Source organism: Haliotis asinina, chromosome 3, assembly GCF_037392515.1.
Source record: "Haliotis asinina isolate JCU_RB_2024 chromosome 3, JCU_Hal_asi_v2, whole genome shotgun sequence".
Taxonomy (NCBI): domain Eukaryota; kingdom Metazoa; phylum Mollusca; class Gastropoda; order Lepetellida; family Haliotidae; genus Haliotis; species Haliotis asinina.
The window spans coordinates 42,345,044-42,365,951 of record NC_090282.1 but is presented as its reverse complement, the minus strand read 5'-3'; the positions used below and the strand labels follow the sequence as shown (position 1 = coordinate 42,365,951).

The window sequence follows — 20,908 nt, the reverse complement described above, 5'->3', positions numbered from 1 at the left end:
CAGTCACGCATAGGAAGCTATTTAGAAGTTAGAACTAAATACCAAACATACGCATGTTTGTTTTGTTTTGGAGAAGCATGTGCAATGTGAAAGGCTATCCTGAAATGTTTGTACAAACAAAGTAAGTGACCCCCTGAATGTCATGCACAAAATCTGTGACCTCCCACGCATCATCGTTAAGCATAAATGTTTCATATTTGTATGGAACAAATTGCTGACCACCTGTGTACACATGTCCTATCATCACCCCTAGGCATCAATTCTGCACGATCCCCAATTATATGGCGTTGCAGGAAAGCCTGAGGCGATGTGGAATATATACCATCCAATTCGACTCCAAACCGGAACTCCTCTTTGGTGCCAGTCAAGCTACTGACGTATATGTATAGCATTGCAAATTTGGACCTATATCTTTCCAGCGATTCTTCTTCCTGGCTCATAATAGACTGAAATACATTCTTCATAAATCAGCACTTACAATTTTGTACACATATGTAAACTCAAACATTTTTAGGGTTGCACATGAAAAGTGCATGCAGGCCATTCAAGTATCGAGTGCAGTGAGTCGGACCCATATATAAAATTAATACATCGCCTATGAAAGGCCAAACTAATTCATCATTTCTTGGCGACACAAAATTGGCTAGATTGAATGCTAAACTGTCCAGCAAAAGAAAGTATACAACTTGAAGGCTTTCAAGAGGTCATTCAAGAGACAATCTAGACACACAAACATAATACAATTGTGTTAATTAACAACATCTTTACTCAACCTGAGCTAAAAATCACACGCATATTACAGAAACACGTGGCGTCAGGTATGCTCAAGTTCACTGGGGACCCTGAAAACCAGATTTCAATCACACAAAGGATAAACAGCTACAGAGTTACCATAAATGTTCACTGCTATCATTTTAGCATCTTGTATGTCCACCTCTTGCATCAATACAGGCACACGTCTGGCCGAAGACGTCTAACGTCGGACAAGTCACGTGATATGCGACTCCATTCATCTTGGAGGGTTTGTGCAAGTTGCGGTCTGTTTTGAGGCGGGTTAGGGCCTTTCCGAACGCGTCTGTCTAGTGTATCCGACATGTGCTAGATCTGAGATATGTGTGGAGAACGTGCTGGCCATTGTAGAACATCCGTGTTGTTTCTCTCGTCGCTGCCAGTCTGCGTCTGTGTTCAGACGTCCTTTGAAGGGTCCTTTGAAGGGTCTGTAGCCTCTGATACCTACTGTCCGATGACGTCTAGCCACCGCGTATCGACTGACACGGTGATCAAGGGAATTTGCCGCTGATGACGTTATCATCAGGAAACTGTTTCTCATGCGCACCTCCTGAAATGCCGGTCTTAATGTGGTGTTGTTACTCGCGGTCTCCCACTTTTTGGTATGTTCTGTGTCTGGCCGTCTGCCTGTAACGTTGCAGCAGCCTAGAAACGGTTACATGGGAGCCCGGTTCTTGAAACGCTGGCGCGTGCCGACCCCATCTAGAGCATATCCATGGCTCTCTCGCCTTCATCTGCTGATGATCCATTTCAAACTGCACGTGTAACCTGCCCGCACACTAACTTTTATACACTTGGTGCATGTGAAGCTCTGTCGGACGCCCAAATTCATGGTTAATACAACTGACCACTTCGACATTTTATTTACAACGTGCCCGTGAATTTCACTGCAGATACATTTTGGGCGACATGTTTCAGTGTATAAATTACCAACAAAAATATTTCTTTAAAATTTGAGAAATAGTAACTTCTTGTATACTATCCTTTGCCGGTCAGTTTAAATTGATTAGACAGACCTTTTTATTCAGTATCATCCCTTTGGTCCAGGGGCGGTTGGGGTAGCCTAGTGGTTAAAGCGTTCGCTAGTGACGCCGACGACCCGGGTTCGATTCCCCACATGGGTATAATGTGTGAAGCCCATTTTCTGGTGTCCCCCGCCGTGAAATTGCTGGAATATTGCTAAAAGCGGCGTTAAACTAAATTCACTCACTCGCTCCTTTGGCCCAGAATACAATCATGATAATGTGTAACACTCCATGTTTGTGGAGACACGATATATTTGCTAGTGGTACACGTTGTGATGGTTGGGGGTCTTTACAACTTGCCTAACGTATCTTTGTGAATAGGCCCATTTTACTCTCAGAAAAGGAAAAGGTTCAGTGTTGGTAGAGAATGAAAAAATGATTGTAGTGAGAATGCCATGCAAGCACTAAAAAAGAATGAAAAAATGTTGGTAGTGAGAATGCCATATTAGCAATACCCCCAGCATACACTACACATACATTCCCATATATTTTTATGACAAACCCCCAACACACTCCCACCCCAAACAAACAAACAAACAACAAAACAAAAAAACACCTGCAAACAAGAAATATGTATGTGAGGTGTTTAATACTGCTACCGCAAGTGTGCTTGAAATATGTACACTAACCACTTCAAGTCCTGCTCGAACAGGATCACATCGCCATGTCGGTCATGGACCAGGAAGTACACTAGTACTGTTCCATTCAGTTACGAGGTCATGTTGAAGCACGTTTTGGTTGCCGTCCACAGGGCAATATCCAGGCTCTGATAAAGCTCTTTGGTTAGAGACCATATATCGATATACATTGCTATTTAGGAGATTTGGTATTGGGAGGGGAGCTGTCCCAACAACGGACGTGATGCCCCTTTCCTGATCAGCCTACGAACATGCCCATTCACGGAGTCTTCTCAACCGTATCACTTACTAGTACTTATGTAAGCGAGTGATTTTACTGCCGCATTTTTAGCAAGGAGTACAGCAGTTTCACGTGGAGGACAAACAATCGTCTCAGTCTTGATAAGATTTTCGATTTTAACCCGGGTTTTTGACGTGATGGGAGAAGGGTTTCTGTGTAGCAATGTATTGTTCCGACGACTTTTAACCAATGGATACTACAATGAACAAGGGACTATGTGCTTAAAGCCCCATCTCTCTCTCTCTCTCTCTCTCTCTCTCTCTCTCTCTCTCTAAGAGTTTGGGTCTGAATTAAGAGATCGTGTCATTGTACCACGCACTGCCAGTGTTATGAACCAGTAAATGAGATTAGACATAACATTATGAGCAATATTAATTATAGATATTACCGGACTGAACTGACGTTCCATAATCAGTTCCAGTCGTCAATTCCGAGATTAGGACTTGAATTACACACAATTTCCTTACACACACAAGCGGTTTCAAACATATTTCTTAATTTCAACCTCAATGCATTTATTGTTATTTCTCGAGTATCGAATATACAAAGAAAACTGTGCTCCCTAAAGAAAATGCACGCCGATGATTGAAGTTCCTAAATACACGATCTCGGATAGCAATCTTAACTTTGAGCAAATTCTATACAAGTTGCAATCTACTTCACGATCTGATGACTACCGCTGTTCATGCTACTCTCAAGCGTCGTCTGCTCGCGTGACAAGGAGCAATGGTCACACCACGCTCCCCTGTCAAGCAATGCCGGTCTTTTTCAAACATTTCGTTTTGTCCGTGGCGTAGTCACCTGAAGCGCAACAATGACCCACATACAACCCGCGCTCTTGACAACGTAAAATCTCATGACGTCATATCAGGTGACTGAAGCCGATACTGAGCCTAAGTAAAACAGGAGCGAAGCGATAGATACAGTTAGTACCTAAGGGAGATAACTGATGTGGTATCGGAACCCATGTAAACATTGCACCGTGGTTTTCGACTACCATGTAGTGTATATATGTCCAGAATAGTGGTTGATGCATGAATACGTTTCGAAGATACGTTACAACCCGTGAGGGGTATCCAGCTATATATATATCATCGCGTGATTCCCCTCCGTCTCTCTAGCAGGTAAAGGTGTGTCGGGTGTGTGTAAAGGGTCGATCGGACTTCTAACCGCGGTGAGCATTGAGGACGCGACCCATATACGCTAAAAGGAGGACATATGCAAACAGTGAAATTTATAACTCACGTTAACAAACGCCCTGTCTCATGATCAACTGAGTGATAAATCTCACAGGTCATAACCTGGTTCTCAGGCAAAGACTTCATTGGAACAAGTTACCGGTGTCTGTGCTCTGTTTCGTTCAAAAATCTGAATGAACCCATATAGGTAAGTAAACACCATTGCAGCATTACTCATGCATGTATTTATATTGATGTTTATGTAATAGGCAGTGCATATACGTACACAGATGTACAGAGAGCATGTACGATTGTATTAAGGGCAGGCTTTTGTTGCATGGATTTAAGATATCATTATCCCTAGCTATGTTTCTTAGGAAGCACACGTGTGAAATCACATCGCGTACGTGTGCTTTCTAGTTTCGTCACCATGTTTTCAAGTTACTATCAACATCGCCCATGCGTATAGCTAATATAAGGTCATTGAACATTGGCGATATATTCTCATGGGCCATTTAGCTGATTGATTCGTGTGAACAACACGCATGCTAATACGTCGGCTTGTTCTGAACAATATGAGGGGTTGACCTAGACGATATATTACATTGTTTGTGAATAATGCCTCACGATTTCAAAATTTGATCTTTTTTCTGCAAATAATACTTTTTAGTCATTATCAAGCGGACATTACACATCACCCTAACCATTGTGCTATTGGATCAATTTGTAGGATGTAATTATGATATGCACTGTGATGTTCAGGTTTCATATTGTAATGGGAAATCACTCGAGCATGTCTTGACAAAGATTACCGATTTATTTGTTGTACGAGAACCTGTAGCCCCCGAATCATGGCCAGCATCTCTGCAGTTTGTCTGAACGTGTGCCTCAAGACCCAACGATAACGTTACCACATTATATCTTCTTGGTGGCTATTTCGACCATGTCAAAGCAACATTTAATACTACCATGCGTTTTATGGGAGGCTTTTTCGACAATGTCATTTTTAATATTGTGGTTGCGGTGTTAATGTCATCAGTATTGAATGTATATACGTACATTGTTTGATGAACGTTCAATGGCATCATTGCAACAGGAAGTTTAAACGTACGTTTAAAGAGCGTTCGGTGGATTTGCTGCAACAGTAAGTTTAAACATACCTTGTTTGATGAGCGTTTAATGGCATCATTTAAATGTATATCATTTGATGAGCGTTCAATCGTATCATTTCGGCATTAAGCATTAAAAGAAACATTCTTATCTCTGATGGCTCTCTACGGTACCGTTATGACGTGGAACGCACGTGCCCTGAACAACCCCGAGCGATCGTGTTCCGGCAGTTCATGCAATATCTTTATGATGTTTAACGTCTATTCTTGAAGCGGCCTGTGTAGGTAGTAAAGAATGCCAACGTCTTATTGTGTCACAACCCATCCATGTCCTATGGACTCAGATGTATGATTCACAGGTTAAATTAAGAGTGCCCGTATATCGTGGAGCTCCATATGCATATAATATTCTCAGTCGTATAAATCAGATCATTTTGTGCGTCATCTAGTTTTGTTCTTGTTCGACGAGCACACTTTTAAAACTAAGTTAAAAGACAAGTATCAGAAAGAAACGTTCAGCTGAAATAGGATGAAAAATTTAGAATCGACAACATATTGACCCACAAAAGTAAGCCCAACTCCAGCCCGATCTCAGTGTTATCTATGTCAGATCACAACAGCTTGTAATTATCCATACGGGTCCAATGAATGACGTCACTTTGCTTTTTTATGATTGAGTCGTTGCCGGTTAAAAAGCTTTATCAGTGCCAGATTGCGGAGACCCAGATAGTCTTACGTTCTCTCGTTTTCTCATTTACGAAACCGCCGCCATATGTCTGGAATATTGCTGAGTGCATCGTAAAACAAAACTCACTCACTCATTTACGAGACGTTCTTTCTTTGATATTGAGTATACACCTCAATGTGTCCATTTTGTATATTCAGAGGTAAGTGTATGTATGTATGTATGTATGTATGTATGTATGTATGTATGTATGTATGTGTGTATGTGTGTATGTATGTATGAAGGCGAAGGCGCGATTTGCTATTTACTTAGATAAGTTGAAGGAACATCAGCTTTCGTGTATTTGAATGTGGATTTAGTATACAAGCTATTCCTTATCAACCTAGTATTCAATAAAACAAAATATTCAGTTTTTTCGACTGCTTCATGATATTCAGGATCGAATTATTTCTGAACAAAGTATTCATTTAGAAGTATTTCCGCCCATCCGATAAATATGAAAAAGTTAAGCAATTCGTGATTCCACAATAACGTTACAGTATTATATATAAAATTCCGAAACAATGACAATAATGAATACATAATGCCAGGGCAATTTTTAGTTTGTAACATTTTGAAAGTCAGCAATTAAATTTTGTGCATGTGTAATTAACAGTATATTTTATACATGTTTAAAGCATAAATGAGACACTTGCTGTGTAATCGTATATAATCGTCTCGCTAAACTGTTTGATAGTGTTATATTCTGTGCGGCTATATTTCAGAAAGCCATCACATGTGCTGACTCCATAACTGCACAAAAGCTAACCTCCTGGGTCATACAGTCACACATGCGCATATTGTCGTGGTGAATATTTCCGTCATTTCTCACCGTTGCACCCTCCATGACCCAAGCCGTCTAGATGTCACTCTATAGCTTGGATAATCCTCATGTCGACGTTTTGCCTTGCGGCAATCCGAATTTCGCTGAGCTGGCAAATTCATTGTGACACATTGCTGAATTTGTCTTGTGTGATATAGCGATAGCAGTCGTTGTCATTCGGGAGCTGTCGCCTCTTTCCGTCCGAAAAGACTTCTACCGGAAATATTTCAACCCCAATGAAACCTTTAATTTACATTTTTGTCTGAAATCTGCCATATCTTATTATCATTATCACGGGAGTCTCATAGTTATTATTTTTTACAGATTGAGATAGAAATGCAGCAGAGAGGGTTTGGGTGATCCTGGCACAGTCAGGCTGGTCAAGCTCATCATCAGCTCAGGGCCCTCGCCCCCTCTACACGCAGCCCAGACAGCGAATGGGACTTCTCCCAAGAAACACTGCCTAGTCGAACCCACCAAGAACTTTCCGGAGAATATGGAGGCTCCCCAACACTACAGCCTTCTGCATTACCCAGATTGTCAGAAGGGCTGTGCTCCCGGTGGAGAACCCGGGCACTCTCCTCATCTGCGCCAAGAGATCAGGAGGTACCAAACCAAGGGCACCGAGAACAATGGGGAGCCTGACGACAGTGTACTTGGGATGCAAGCGAGACATTTCAAAGGCGAGGTCCGCATATTTATCATGCTTTTCCTGAATCTTGCCAATCACATTGCTGTCAAAAGGGACAGAAAATTCTATGATATAAATAATTTCATTGGCTTTATCAAAAAGGACAAGATCAGGTTTGTTGGCTGGAATTCGTCTCAGGCTGTATATTAGCCTATTCCAGAGCAGTTTATAGCTGCCATTTTCCAGGACGCCCTGGACATGCTCAGGGTCGTACCATGGATGGACCTCGGAGTCAAAGCCACAGGCATGGCGGAGACGATAATAAAAGCAGCGAGCCATGCCATCATGTCTTTTAAGATATGCTGTTTGTGCCAAGGAAGGGCATCCACTGACAAGGTGTTGGACAGTCTCTGTAAATTGATTGCAAAGACGACATTTCATATTGATATTTTCTTTAAGAATCACATTCTTGCGATTGCGAGTGGGAAGTGACTGGTCCTGAGCAGCAAAAAGGAAGCCCTCAGTTTCACATTTGAGACCAGCCGACTTCATCCAGGCGAAGGAGTCGGTTGGATTGCTGTTCTGTTCCACACACTGCATATACACACGATGCAGTGGCTTCTCAGACAGCTTCTCCACAAAGGACCGACTCTGGGCAGACTTGGTGAAAGACTTCACCTGGTTTACTCCCATCACTGCACCGTCCAGCAGTACATCGCCATCAACAAAATCAATTTATTATTAATATCATTATTATTGTTATGGGAAACCAATGGCGTACTTGTACCAATAAAGACCGTATACATGGTCATGGTCGGAAAACCTGGAAATATGGAAAGGACCCATCGTCATCGTCAGATCGTAAATCCAAATGTAGCCATATCGTTCGCTATAAGAGAGCGCTTCATTTACATTAGTTTGAAAAAAAAATAAATGAAATGGAACTGGAGGAGTTTCTTGTTTGTAACAAAGAAGTAAAGTTCTGTTTGTAATAATTTTTTGACAAGTTTGTTTTTCAGTTTTATAACAGGGCGCCAGCTTGCTTTTTGAGGAGTGAGTGAGTGAGTTTATTTTTTGGCCACCTTTCGCACATCCTTCATATCTCCAGAGTATAATCCGATAAATCTCCACTATACCCTTGATGCATGTACGGCTCGGCCGGATGAATTTATTACCCCCCTTTACTGACTCCGCATTCTCACTGCAGCCAATCAACTGGCCGCCGTTACAACCGAGTTTGCAAGTGTCATCAAAGATAGCAGCTGCAAAGGTTCGTTCGCAGTGTGACTCGGATTTGGGGGAAATGACACAGACAAATTGACAGGTCCGAAACATTGACAAAATGTGTAAGAACTCCTACCTCTCTCAGAGTACCTGTACATCATTTTCGTTGCCATGATCAATCGGTTAGACAATTTAAAAAGCGAAAGTGAGTTGTGATTGGTACGCTTAACTTCCCAGCGTAGACACCTGATTGGATGAAAAAACCAGCCAAGGGAGGAAATAAAATGTTCGGGCCGAGCATCCAGAAATAGTGCAGATTTATGGGAACCTATACCCTGGAGATATCGAGGATGCCTTTAGCAATATTCCAGCACTATAAAGGGACATCAGAAACTGGCTTCACACGTTGTACACGTGTGCGGAATCAAACCCGAGCGAACGCTGTAACCACGAGGGACAAACACGAGAATAGAAATAAACAACGGTACCCGTTAGAATCGGAAAATTCGGTCCACATGACAATGTATTTGATACTGGGGTCCTGATAATGAACAGTGCCCTGTCTAGTCTAACTGGCTCGGGCAAGGGTATGGATGACATGTCCATAATTGCATTGTCTGAAACGTTCGCTGCCAAGTAATGACATATTAATACAATTCAATTTGTAACAGTACAGCCTGATTAGACTGGCTTGATTATGTCTTCATACAAGCAGTAAATTGTAGGTATAATTATAGTGTTGGCTTTGTTTCCAACGTACAGTGTGCAAGAAACATTCATCTTTCAGCAAATGGAAATATGGATGTTTCTCGGGCACTATTTTGGAAAGTGACGATGACGGTAGGATTTTCTTTTTTAATTTTTGGAGGAACATAATGTTTTTTTCTCTCAGTTAAGCACGTGTTAATAAGTTGTAGATTCAGTCCAACATTCGTTCTTACAGACAGTCATTCTTATAGTGGACAGATGAAAAAAACAAAAACAAAAACTGCACCGATGCCCGAGAAACATTTCACTTTTGTGTTAAGTCCTACACGTCTCTGACATATATATTTTACAGTGTCTTATGTTTTATTGCTATTGCAATTCGTTTTGTAAAGCGATGTATATAGGTTCTAGGTCTTTACAACTTAAACACAACGGTGTTTAATGCCTGTGCGCACGTGTGCGTGTTAAAATGAAACCAATCATAATTATATGCGTAGCTTTAGATTATAACGTTTCTTGTATGAATCAGTTATTATATATTAATAATTACTATTGCACTTCGGTTTGAATAGCACTACAGGTTTACTTCGACGTGTAAGTCGAAGTGTTTCGGTAGATTATTTAGGTGCAACTTGGATCAAACGGTTGCTTAGTGTACGTGTGTGTGTGTGTGCATGAGTGAGTGAGTGCGTGTGTGCGTGTGTGCGTGTGTGCGTGTGTTACAGTTATGCTACAGATGAAGCCACGTAACATGTACGTACACAATGCGTTATTCTCATATTTATGGTCTTTCGTACATTTTTAGCACTCCAAATCCTACTATAGACATCAACATCTTCCAAGTCCATCAGTTGTACATCCACTGTATGCATAACTGTATAACGTCAGCTGAGTCAAAGCTGGCGTCACACATAGTTGTATATATCCTTTGGGGGTGTTATATTGCTCGGTCTTAGCGGACAGAACGTCACCTTTAACACACATTCATACTATGTGATTGTATCGATAAACGAACAAAGGGCTATCACCTGGCTGGATCCGGAGGCCTTCGATCCAAATCGATTCTTGCACAATGAAGCACATTCGAACCAAATTCATCAACTAGATCGAAGGGTTTTTACGCATAGAAGAACACGTTTTAATTATTTACTAGATTGTCCTCTTGGAATATGTATTTGCGGACATTGTGTAAGTATATCATACGTCCCACATTGTACCAGTGGGACGGCTGGGTAGCCACGTGATCCAAGTGTTCGCTGGTGACGTCAAGGGGCGGGTTCGATTCACATTGGTATTCATTCACCGTCATAGTTATCGAATGTTTTAATTGGTTCGTAAAACTATACCATTGGTTCTTTTTCCAATGCGCCTTTTCCATGTAGAAGGCACATGCTGAAAGCGTGAACACACAATTCGATTGTTATTACCCCGATAACCCAAATGCTTGTGAGGCGCTAGAATGATAGTCATATGACTGGTGAACAGGCCCCGATTTCTCGAAACAAACTTAAGTCTGAGTTTTGACTTAAGTGCAAGGTTTTTCTCAAATCTGAGAAAACGAAGGAATGCATTTTCCAGAATGAACGGAAATCGGTATCAAACGCAAACTTAGTAGACAGTCTGAGTTTGGTGGACAGATTTTTTTAGTGGTTTGGACTTTTTTTTTAATTCAAAAGCATGCAGCTGAGTTAAAAATTCAGGTGTTTGAAATTGTCAAATTCAGTTTGAGATTTGAGTGGAAACTTAAGTTTGTTCGGAGAAATCGGGGCCAGGTCACTCATTCACTGAACTTAAGTCAATCGTTGAACTAGCGCGAAGCAGGGAATACTATCTTCTTGATCGGATGTAAACTTGTGCAATGCCTCATAAACACTCTCTGTCTCAGAGACGCGCCCGCGCCCGCGCCCTCGCACAAACACACACACACACAATCGCAATCATTAATCCTACAGCCGGGAGACAACGCCCGAACATTGCACTGAGCAATCATCTGTTATTTCGGAGTTGCAGATCGTGGTCAACTTACATAGTGGAAAGGTCACAGGCTATCGTATGTAGGTCAAAACTTCATGACACGTTCGTATTCTTCACTTCACTTCATTAGAGACTTTTGTGCACAGATGCTGTGCTTCTATTGAGATCACCAATCCAACCTGTAACACTGTGCATCCATGTCAGTGTAGTGTTGCCCTTGTGCATGATGTGTGTGATTCTATTGATTTTCGTTGTATGCTTTTCCAGTTCACATGTCAAGGCTGTAGTAACTTACGTATTCTCTTCAGCTATATCGTATTGATTTTTGTTGATTCCTGAAGCATTGGCTAGCATACCCGTCTGATATATGAAGGTTTCGTTCCTGGCCCGCGGGGTTGATAAAAAACAACAACATTGCCCATTCATCACAGGCTGCCGTTAAACAACTCCGTCATTCCCAGTGTATTAGTTGTCAATACCACTGGTTAAACGGTAAACAATAGCAAACGTAGCTGTATCAATTTTAGAAACGTACCAAGCAAACTATGCCTGAATATTTCATCCCACTCTTCTGTGTATGTGTCAAGGCGTCTTCAAATCAAGACAAATGTTGGGTAAACCAATTCCAGTTTATCCGACACTGTGACAGCATCAAGTGTCCCTGAAGATATCTGTCTAAACTTCGGCATCCCAAATGGACTCTTGTTATCAATAGTCTATCCACATCGTTCATATCCGCGTTGGAGTCGCGACTGCTGATACGATGCTGTAGAATACCTATTGATCGTCCACTATCGTTGGTGAACCTTTAGACCCTGGGATCTAATTATCTTTACTCAGATGATCCTCCGAGGATGTAGTATATTGGCTCCCATCTAATTTCCATTGGACCTTGATTGCCAGAGCTATTACTTCCAACATATTAACAGGCGGATTTATTATCGTGGAAGGTAAAAGAAACAAAGGTGTTGATCAGAGTGGGTTGCTGTTTAGGCTTAGGTCTGGGTCGTTCTTGTACAAGGAAAGTAGATATCTGAGCAATGTCATTAGCAAAGGGTCACATTAGACATTCGTATGAGCATTCTTATGAGCATGAGTCGGCTCCTTAACTTTCTTCTCACCTTTTCACATCATGTTAACATGTACCATCGACTCCCGTAGAACGATGCTCATGATGTTCTTCACTAGAATCTATGATCCAGACTCGGTTATTAACAGACACCTTTCATACAGCTGTAATATTGCCGAGTATAAATTATAGATAGCAAGTGCCCTAGAGGAAAGTGTTGTCTTGTCACGCCAAGGCGTGAGTTTCATCACCCACTTGGGTACAATTTGTGCAGACAATTCCGTCTCCTCCCACGCGAATTTACCAGATTATTTCAAAAGGCAGCCTGAAATCCTTATTCGTCCACGAACTCCATGAGGTGCAGTTTTACCAGCACTCAACTTCACCCTCACTGAGTAGCGTCAGAATCGTTCTGGTCTGCAGTTCACCAATACGATAATGCGTTCTCATGGGACGAGATGCTGTGGGGTGTAAAGGGTCATGGCAATAACCTTACTGTGAATTCAGTATCTTAAAACGTCATCCCCCAAACAAATGGCTAAGTATTATGAAATGCGCGAAGAATACTGGACCAAGAACTAGACAAGGAATTGGCGTGATGTCGGCCATCAAATGAGCTGTGTGAGCTCAGGGTATTCATTAAGACATTACAAATTATACTGTTAGCTTTTTCAGCCAATGAATTTTCATGTAACCTGTGGAAAAAAACAACTGCTTCTTTTGGCATCAACGATATATTAGGAATCGATGGTTAGCGGGCAGATGTTGCCGCTTTGTTGGATCAGACAACAGAAGACAAATGGGACGATATCAGTCTCATGTTTACATTTTACTTCCTGAATCGGGACCATGTTGACCTGGAACTTGGTTACATCATATTTACCAAGTGAATATATTTCCATAGTTAACGGAGGGATTGATGAAAGAGTTCTTTCGCTGCTTTTAAAGACATTTGAGCGAAGGGCTGCCGACTGGCCGTCTTCGTAGGCGCTAGAAGTCACTGTAAAGAATAAATTATTGCTTCTCGCGGGCAAGGACCTGTGATAGTGGCTTCGTCGCAGATGATCTTCACAGGATGGTTTGGGATTTTGCCAGAGTGGTGAGCAATCGAGACCTGCGTATAATTGAACGTACCTTCCATACTGACCTAATCCGGGTTGGAGCTGGTCTGCAACAGCCCATGCTTGTGGTAAAAGGCGACTAACTGGATCGGGTTGTCAGATTCGCTGAATTGGTTGACACATGCCATTGTATCCTAGTTACGTAGATCGATGCTCATGCTGTTTTTCACTGGATTATCTGGTCCAGACTATTTACCAACCGCCGCCATATAGCTCGAATATTACTGAGAGTCTCTGGCTTGTTGCTTTAAGAATACGAACCAAGCATTAAGTATCGTTGATGCCTTGTTGTGTGTAGGTAGCTTTATGTTCACCCCATGTAGATCATCACTGCCCTTACAGTGGTTGCACAGTTTGAATCAGAAGACATCCTGAGCATCAATTGTACACAAAAACTGTTTCACGTGATCACTAAATTACGTCTCAAAGTCCTAAGGGCTTTCTCTCATAATATCGTAATGGCTGGACCATAGAACCAACGTCATGAACAACATAAGACTGATATAGTGCGTCATGTCCCGACGTCATGAACAACATATTAAGACTAAAATAGTGCGTCATGTCCCGACGTCAGGAACAACATATCAAGACTAAAATAGTGCGTCATGTCCCGACGTTATGAACAACATATTAAGACTAAAATAGTGCGTCATGTCCCGACGTCATGGTTCAGATGGTGTATTGGAGGCAGATGTGGATTGTTCCATAGGATGCAAGAACCGACCTGCATCTGAATTATGTGTCAATAATTAGTAACCGGGGTATGACATCTAAAGATGCATTTGCGAGAGGATGACGAGATCAGGATCGGCGTACCAATACACCCGCAACAAGATCTTCAAGGGATCTATTATGACGTTCGCAAAGAAACTTGTTATGTCTACAACCTCACTCAGTGTCTTTTAATATCTATTTACTTTAGTATGAAATAATTGATCACGATACCATTCATTGGGGCAAACATTGCGTTGGAAATGTGTTGCAAACAAAATGTTCTTTTCATCAAAGTATTGATCTGAACATATTGTCTTTGGTGGTGTGCTGTATTCAGGCTTAGCGTTGTATTGAGGTTTGGCGTTGTACTGAGGTGTTGTTCATTAGAAAGGGTCTAATTAACGATCATTATTGTTCGGAATAAAGTATCTATTCCGTTTGATGGGACTTATTGTTCTGATGAATATGTATTGACAAATACTCAACGTATGAGAATAGGTATCGTCCTGAGCTTACATGCTCACCTTATTCGTGATATAGACTGTATAGCATGGTCTGTATAGCATCTGACGGGTGAGACCGGATATCTATTAAGCAGGGGCGATGTTGTATCCATGTGGTAAAACCGTTAGCTCGTCACTCCGAAGGTCCGGGTTCGATTCCCAAACATGCGTACAAAGTGTGATATCCATTTCTGGTGTCCCCCCCCCTCTAGCTGGAATATTTCTGAAACCGGCGTAAAACTAAATTCACTCACTAACCAGCAATATCGCTGTTGACGCGACATGATTGGATGGGATTGTCAGGCTCTGCATCCTGGTTTATATCGTGTCATCATTCTCAGAATATCTATCTCTGGTTTCCTTGTTACACCCAGCCATGCATATAGTTGGAACATTGCCGACTTATGCCATAAATACATTCTCTTACACACATTTAATTTCAGAATCAAATGACGTTGAATTTATCTGTCGGGTTACAAGTCCTAGCTTGTTTATTCGACAGCCGCCGCGATTAGACTTGATAATTCATGACTGTGTTGTAAGACAGCGAACAAAGAAAGAAAGAAAGAACGAAAGATAACAAATAGAAACGAACAAGAGAACAATGAAAGTACAAATATTCATTTATGTTTTAATTATTTTTCGTGTGTTTTCTATTACACTGTGTGTGAAAATCTGGAAATACATACATAAACAATGATCCAGGGTGTTTTCACATGTTCCCTTATTTGTTTCCATCAGTATATATTAGTTCTCCATCAACACAGAAATGTGTGCATGAGTCGAGCATGTTCCTAGAGTCAGTGTAATACGATGTGTAGTCTTTTGAAACAAGTATGTCGATGCGTGACAAAAGCCATATTTCCCAGCTGTTCAGCAAGTATGATGTATTGTTTCTAAAATTTACCGATAATTGGCTGCTGTAATTTTGCCGTACTGTATTTACTCGTTTCTGATGAATAGAACGGTACACCTGAGGACCTGAACGCCTACTACCGGTAAAGTTATAATTATTTTCTCGTGGTAATATGTCGATGATGATGATGCTAATGATGACGATGATGATGAAGATGATGATGAGGAGGAGGGGGAGGACGACGAGGATGATGGTTGTTGGTAATGTTAGTAGTAGAACTGATTACTATTGTGATTATCAATATTAACAGTCTGGTAGGCGGAGATGTTCGATGTTACAAGTTTGGATTATGATGAAAATGCGTGTCTGTATACATTTTGTTTAGACACTCTATCTTTTCATGTGATACAAGTAGGAATACCTCCTCTGAATCAATGATGAATGCCCTGTCACCGCACATAATGGACATTTCACAGCGGGATACTATTTCTAATGGCACGACTTCGGTCTCTACATTATGCATGGCTGGTAATGCTCTTGCGCGTAATAACATACAGCGAAAGTGTGTCTGTCAGAGACTTGTATTGTTCTAAACACAACTATACAAGGAAGTCATCATATGCTACCCCGTTATACCCTTTAATAGCGTTTTACTGAAAACAAAGCCACCCTAAAGTCCATCTGAACAGACTTGTCACCCTGTCTATTACCAACATTCCAGCACTATTACAGCCATCTTATCAGGTTATGGCATTGTTAGGAATAGAACCGTGTATTCAGCTTTATCCACTAAGCTACTTAACTGCCCCAACTTACCCGTATGTACCAAACTGCTACCAGTTCCGGGTGTGTCTTTTTAAGTTCGACAAACCGCAGAATGTACGAGTTGGATGAGAAATTCAGTAGTTGCTGAATCCGATAGTCCAATCCCCGCAGAAGTAAATCTAATCTAGAAAGAATAAACATCTATTATCATTATGATGGATTTATATTTTTGACAAATTGGTTAAAGTGAGAAATGAAATTCCACAAAGGAACAAAGTGGTGCATGAGAAAGTTGACTGATATATTCTTATCTGCAGCGCCAACTGCAGTGTGAAGTTAACGTAAATCATTTCATCAATGAATTCTCATAAATCAGCCACTTTATGCAGAAGCATTAAAGTGTGGCGTTCTTAAGACCAGATGAATATATTAGGGTATTTACGCAAAGGTCATATTCCGGGAACGCATCCATAAAGATGTCACTCAGATTAATAAGACATTACTTGACCGAGTCCATACATATTCGGTCATAGGTGCACGGACAAAAGGGCACGATGGAAGTTCACAAAGCGTCCGTAGAGTTAGGAGCTGTCGCAAATGTATAGTTTATCATAGGATTTAACGGTGTAAAGCTACGAAGGCTTTCGGGCCCCTGAAATCTACATCTACCACTTATACCACACGAGGTGATCCCTTTTTGTCTGTGTTTTATCTCAGTGATTTCAACGGCAATGTCTTAAACCTAATTTCGATATTGCTGACACGTTTTATTAATTACTGCCGCCGAAGTGTGTAAAGTGTAACATTTTGCTCCATAGAGGAATAAGTTGTAACACCTTTCACCTTAATCCAGAAAGTATAACACGGACCTGTTTTGTATTACAAATTGCTGTTGTAAACAAGATCACGTCAAATGGAACCGGTGCAATAAAAAGTAGCAAGGGGCGCTGGTCAGCTCGTAGTCTGTATATTGTGTCTGAGAGGTATCCATTCTGAACATTGTATTTTAGTGGACTTGCACTTCCACCCCTTTATTAGTGCGGAGAAGTACAATCAGTCACATGTCGATATACGTCCAATAACCTTAAACAGCCCACTTATCAGTTCACCTCACAAAAGCCGATAGATTTTATTTTATAATATACATTGACTGCAATGTGCAGCAGGAAACCACGAAATGTTAGTTTCTAATGTTTGTGCGTTCTTGATAAAACTTTGTGTTCCTTCTTAATGATTTAAGCTTGAAATACAAGACTGATTACTAACTGACAATAGCTAACTTCTTTAAGAGGCATTTAGACGTTGAATCAGTAAGGAAGGATGACAATATTGTATGAACAACCTCTTTATTTTACAGTGAGAGCGACGTTTCGGTGTATGTTTCCCAGTTATCGTCACTTGCTTGATGGGGCGGTGGGGTAGCCTAATGGTTAAAGCGTTCCCTCATCACGCCGTAGACTCGGGTTCGATTCTGCACTTGGCTATGATGCATGAAACCCATTTCGCCGTGATGTTGCATTACTAACATTTCTAAAAGCGGAGTAAAGCTAAACTCACTCACTTGCTTGATGATTACTAGTTTTTCACCTAGCATTACTGATCATGACGAATGTGCCTTTATATTGGAAACAGAGTTGTCGAACATTAGAGTCGACCTAATGGAACAAGCACGGAGGCGTGACTTCCGGACTAAATGGTTTTTTAGTCACAACCTGTCGTCAGGCAGCTGAAATATTCCCGATAGTAAACAACAAACAAACAATATCGTATCCAATAACTTTAGAACTACATGTATGGGAATATGCCATCGTTGTGAAAGCCTCCCCTCTCGTTTACAGTCGTTTCCAATATCATTATATGTTATTGTTTATGCCGGTACTTGTATACCAATAAGGGTGCGGCGTTGCAATCAGTCTAATTGTTTACGGTAGCCTGCTCTGCCAAGTCAGTTGTATGCTAAGTTAACTCAAGGCCGTTGATCCCATAAGCTCATGTACCTACCATTGATTTTACTGTTATATTTACAAGGGAATAAATCCGCTTACCACCAATATGCACACAATGCCGGGGTCACGAATGACATTATAGCGGGTATTAGTGGAAGGGGAAGTGACATTTTCTCGGTGTAAAGATATGAAATATAACTGCAACATAAACGGATGCTTATTGTCCAGCGGAATGATATATCGCTTACCCCCATTAACACTCAAGGTCACAGCTGACGTTAACCCAAGTGTTATGGGAAGGGCAGGAGTTCCTATTCATCGCTGTAAATAATTCCATTAGAATATCACACCGTCAAACGATATGAGATATTACGGCAATAGGATTGGTTGAAAGATACGGTTAAATGGGATTGGAAACACATAGCTCTTCAGGGCATATATGTGTGGATTGATAATTTTTTGTAGAAAAATATTGTTCTTATTGTTCTATTTGAGAAGTGGATTAAATGTTAACTGAATGTTATGTATGATCTGTATTTATAAATACAATTTTGATTGAGTTGAGTAGATCGACATTTTGGTATTCCGTGAGATAAGGAAGCGTGTTATGTTATACTAATGATTCATCTTTGAATGACAATAACACTGTGGGGTTTTTATTGGTTGGAATCTGTCACGAACTATATTGAGAAATATTGAACAAAGAGTTTATTTTGTATATTGCATGTCAGTGGCAGCAGCTTTCAATAACAAACTGTGATGATTTCATACATGGTATTTTGTAAATAATATTTTCAATGTTTACCGTGCACATTGTAACAGGTTTCAGATGAGAAGGATACGCGTCATGAATAGCGGTTGTGTTATACAAGAAAATATTCAATCAGCTCCGAAGAAATATTTTCATGGGAATTGTTTGTTGTTTAACGCCGCATTCGGCAGTCTGTAAGTTTTCGGACCAGACAGTCTAGTGATCAACAGCATGAGCATCAGTGTACGCGACTGGGATACGATCACACCTGATCCCATCAGCGGCAACTTACGTCAAGCATGGTTGCTGAACATGAAGATCAGTTGTAACTCGTTTCTTCACGGGTCCGCAAGTGTTTACACTGACTCTACTTTAAGTTAAATGTGGAAAGGTATATGCATCCTCAATGGTTGGCCCCAATCATGCTCCAACATTTTATTAGAATATCATTTTAATCTGTAGTATTATGTCATTACACGTATTAACAATCCGGCGTTAGTTTCTTGGAGACACAGTCGCCTTTGGTTCAAAGGTTATATTGTGGGAAATTACAGAAGACATGGAAAGACTCAACTGAGAAATACATGCACATTCAATTCACCGTTAACAGCTTCCGTGTGATCATGGCTTGAAACCAGTCTTTGGACGTCATCAGCTCCTTGGTACTGGTGGCAATTATGCAACCATACTCGACCCGTTTCCCGGATATAACATGTAGAACCACCCCGAGGGCAGAACGATCCCAGTCTGTTGTCGAAGTAAGAGCATCTGTGCACAATACAATCTCACCACGGTTCGCGAAGATATCGTCAGTTTCGGAAATGACTTGTAATCAAAGGATTCTAATGCATTAGATGTAATCCTTTCAACGGCGTGTTCGAATTCTAATAGGTTGTACGTGGTTGTTACAAGATGTTACAGTTGTGATGTCTGACTCGTATGGATAGTAGAGCTTATCGTTAACACTGGCATTTGGGGGCATATCTATAGTTATTTTTAGTGTGTGTGTGTGTGTGTGTGTGTGTGTGTGTGTGTGTGTGTGTGTATTTGACATATTTTCGACAATATTGTCACCTATAGTACGTAATCTGGCGCATATTTGGAGCATGCTCAAAGGACATAACTCTATGGGGTTCGCTTGAAATAATGTCCGGCCTTTAGAGAGCGCTAATGCAACGTTGCATTAATTCGTTCGAACTTTCCTTAATTTTGTAATCAAACTCCGTAATTGTTTTTCGAATATAACATATAGCCGTTTCCTTGAGGGCCGACTGTTTTATTGAGAGATTCATTATACATGTATATTTTTAGAGTAGTTTGGTGTGAAATAGTGCCTTTAACGCTACGATCAACGTTTTTTGAAAATGGGCGATGCTTGAATGTGCGTATTCACAATAACTGATGCGTGCGCTTAAATAATTGTAGCCAGGAGCCGGCTTATATTTTCTTGAATAAATAACGTCGAAAATTTATGCAGATTTATGTTGTTAAACCAGATATTCAAACCACTTCAAAGCCCAAACCTGAAAGGCCCTAACGAGGAAGTGCATGTTATGCGTCGACTCCACCCAAAAGAGACAGGCGATTTATATGTATACGGGGATCTAACATGAAGGGAAATACTTACAGGTGACCCAGATGAGAATTTAATGTTTTGTGTTGAAAAGAAGAATTGCAGCATTGCGCAAATATGCCTCATTGTTGTTGTTTTTTTCTCGCGAGACATTTCAGCATCACAAAACGGTATAAATTTAGCATACCTTTATCGCAGTCGGGTCGTCGCGCTCCAGTCATCACTCCATCTGTGGCGTCCCGGTAGAGGGGCCCGGTTGAGGCCCTCGAGTGGATTAATACGGTCTACAGTTTGAGAGGATACTAGTTTTAACCGTTACGCCTTTGTGTCACCAATATTCACGTAATCAGTGTTGGTGAGTGAGTTTGTTGAGTCTAAAACTGCTTTGAACAGTATTTCAATTACACCAAGGCGTGCCTACTGTGTCGTGAAAGCGAAAAGTGATGGAGTCGTTACCACTGGTGGCCCACTTGCACAAAACAATCTTAGCGCTACTATATCATTGTA

At 41.0% G+C, this 20,908-nt stretch overlaps 1 long non-coding RNA gene across 1 annotated transcript in view; it reads left to right on the top strand.

Moving 5' to 3' along the window:
* The first annotated feature begins 3,711 nt into the window (after positions 1-3,711).
* Positions 3,712-20,908, top strand: part of LOC137278043 (uncharacterized) — an 84,056-nt gene continuing 66,859 nt past the window's right edge. Inside the window, exon 1 of the long non-coding RNA XR_010956640.1 lies at positions 3,712-4,118. This is a non-coding gene — a long non-coding RNA (uncharacterized lncRNA). The remainder of the gene's footprint in view (positions 4,119-20,908) is intronic.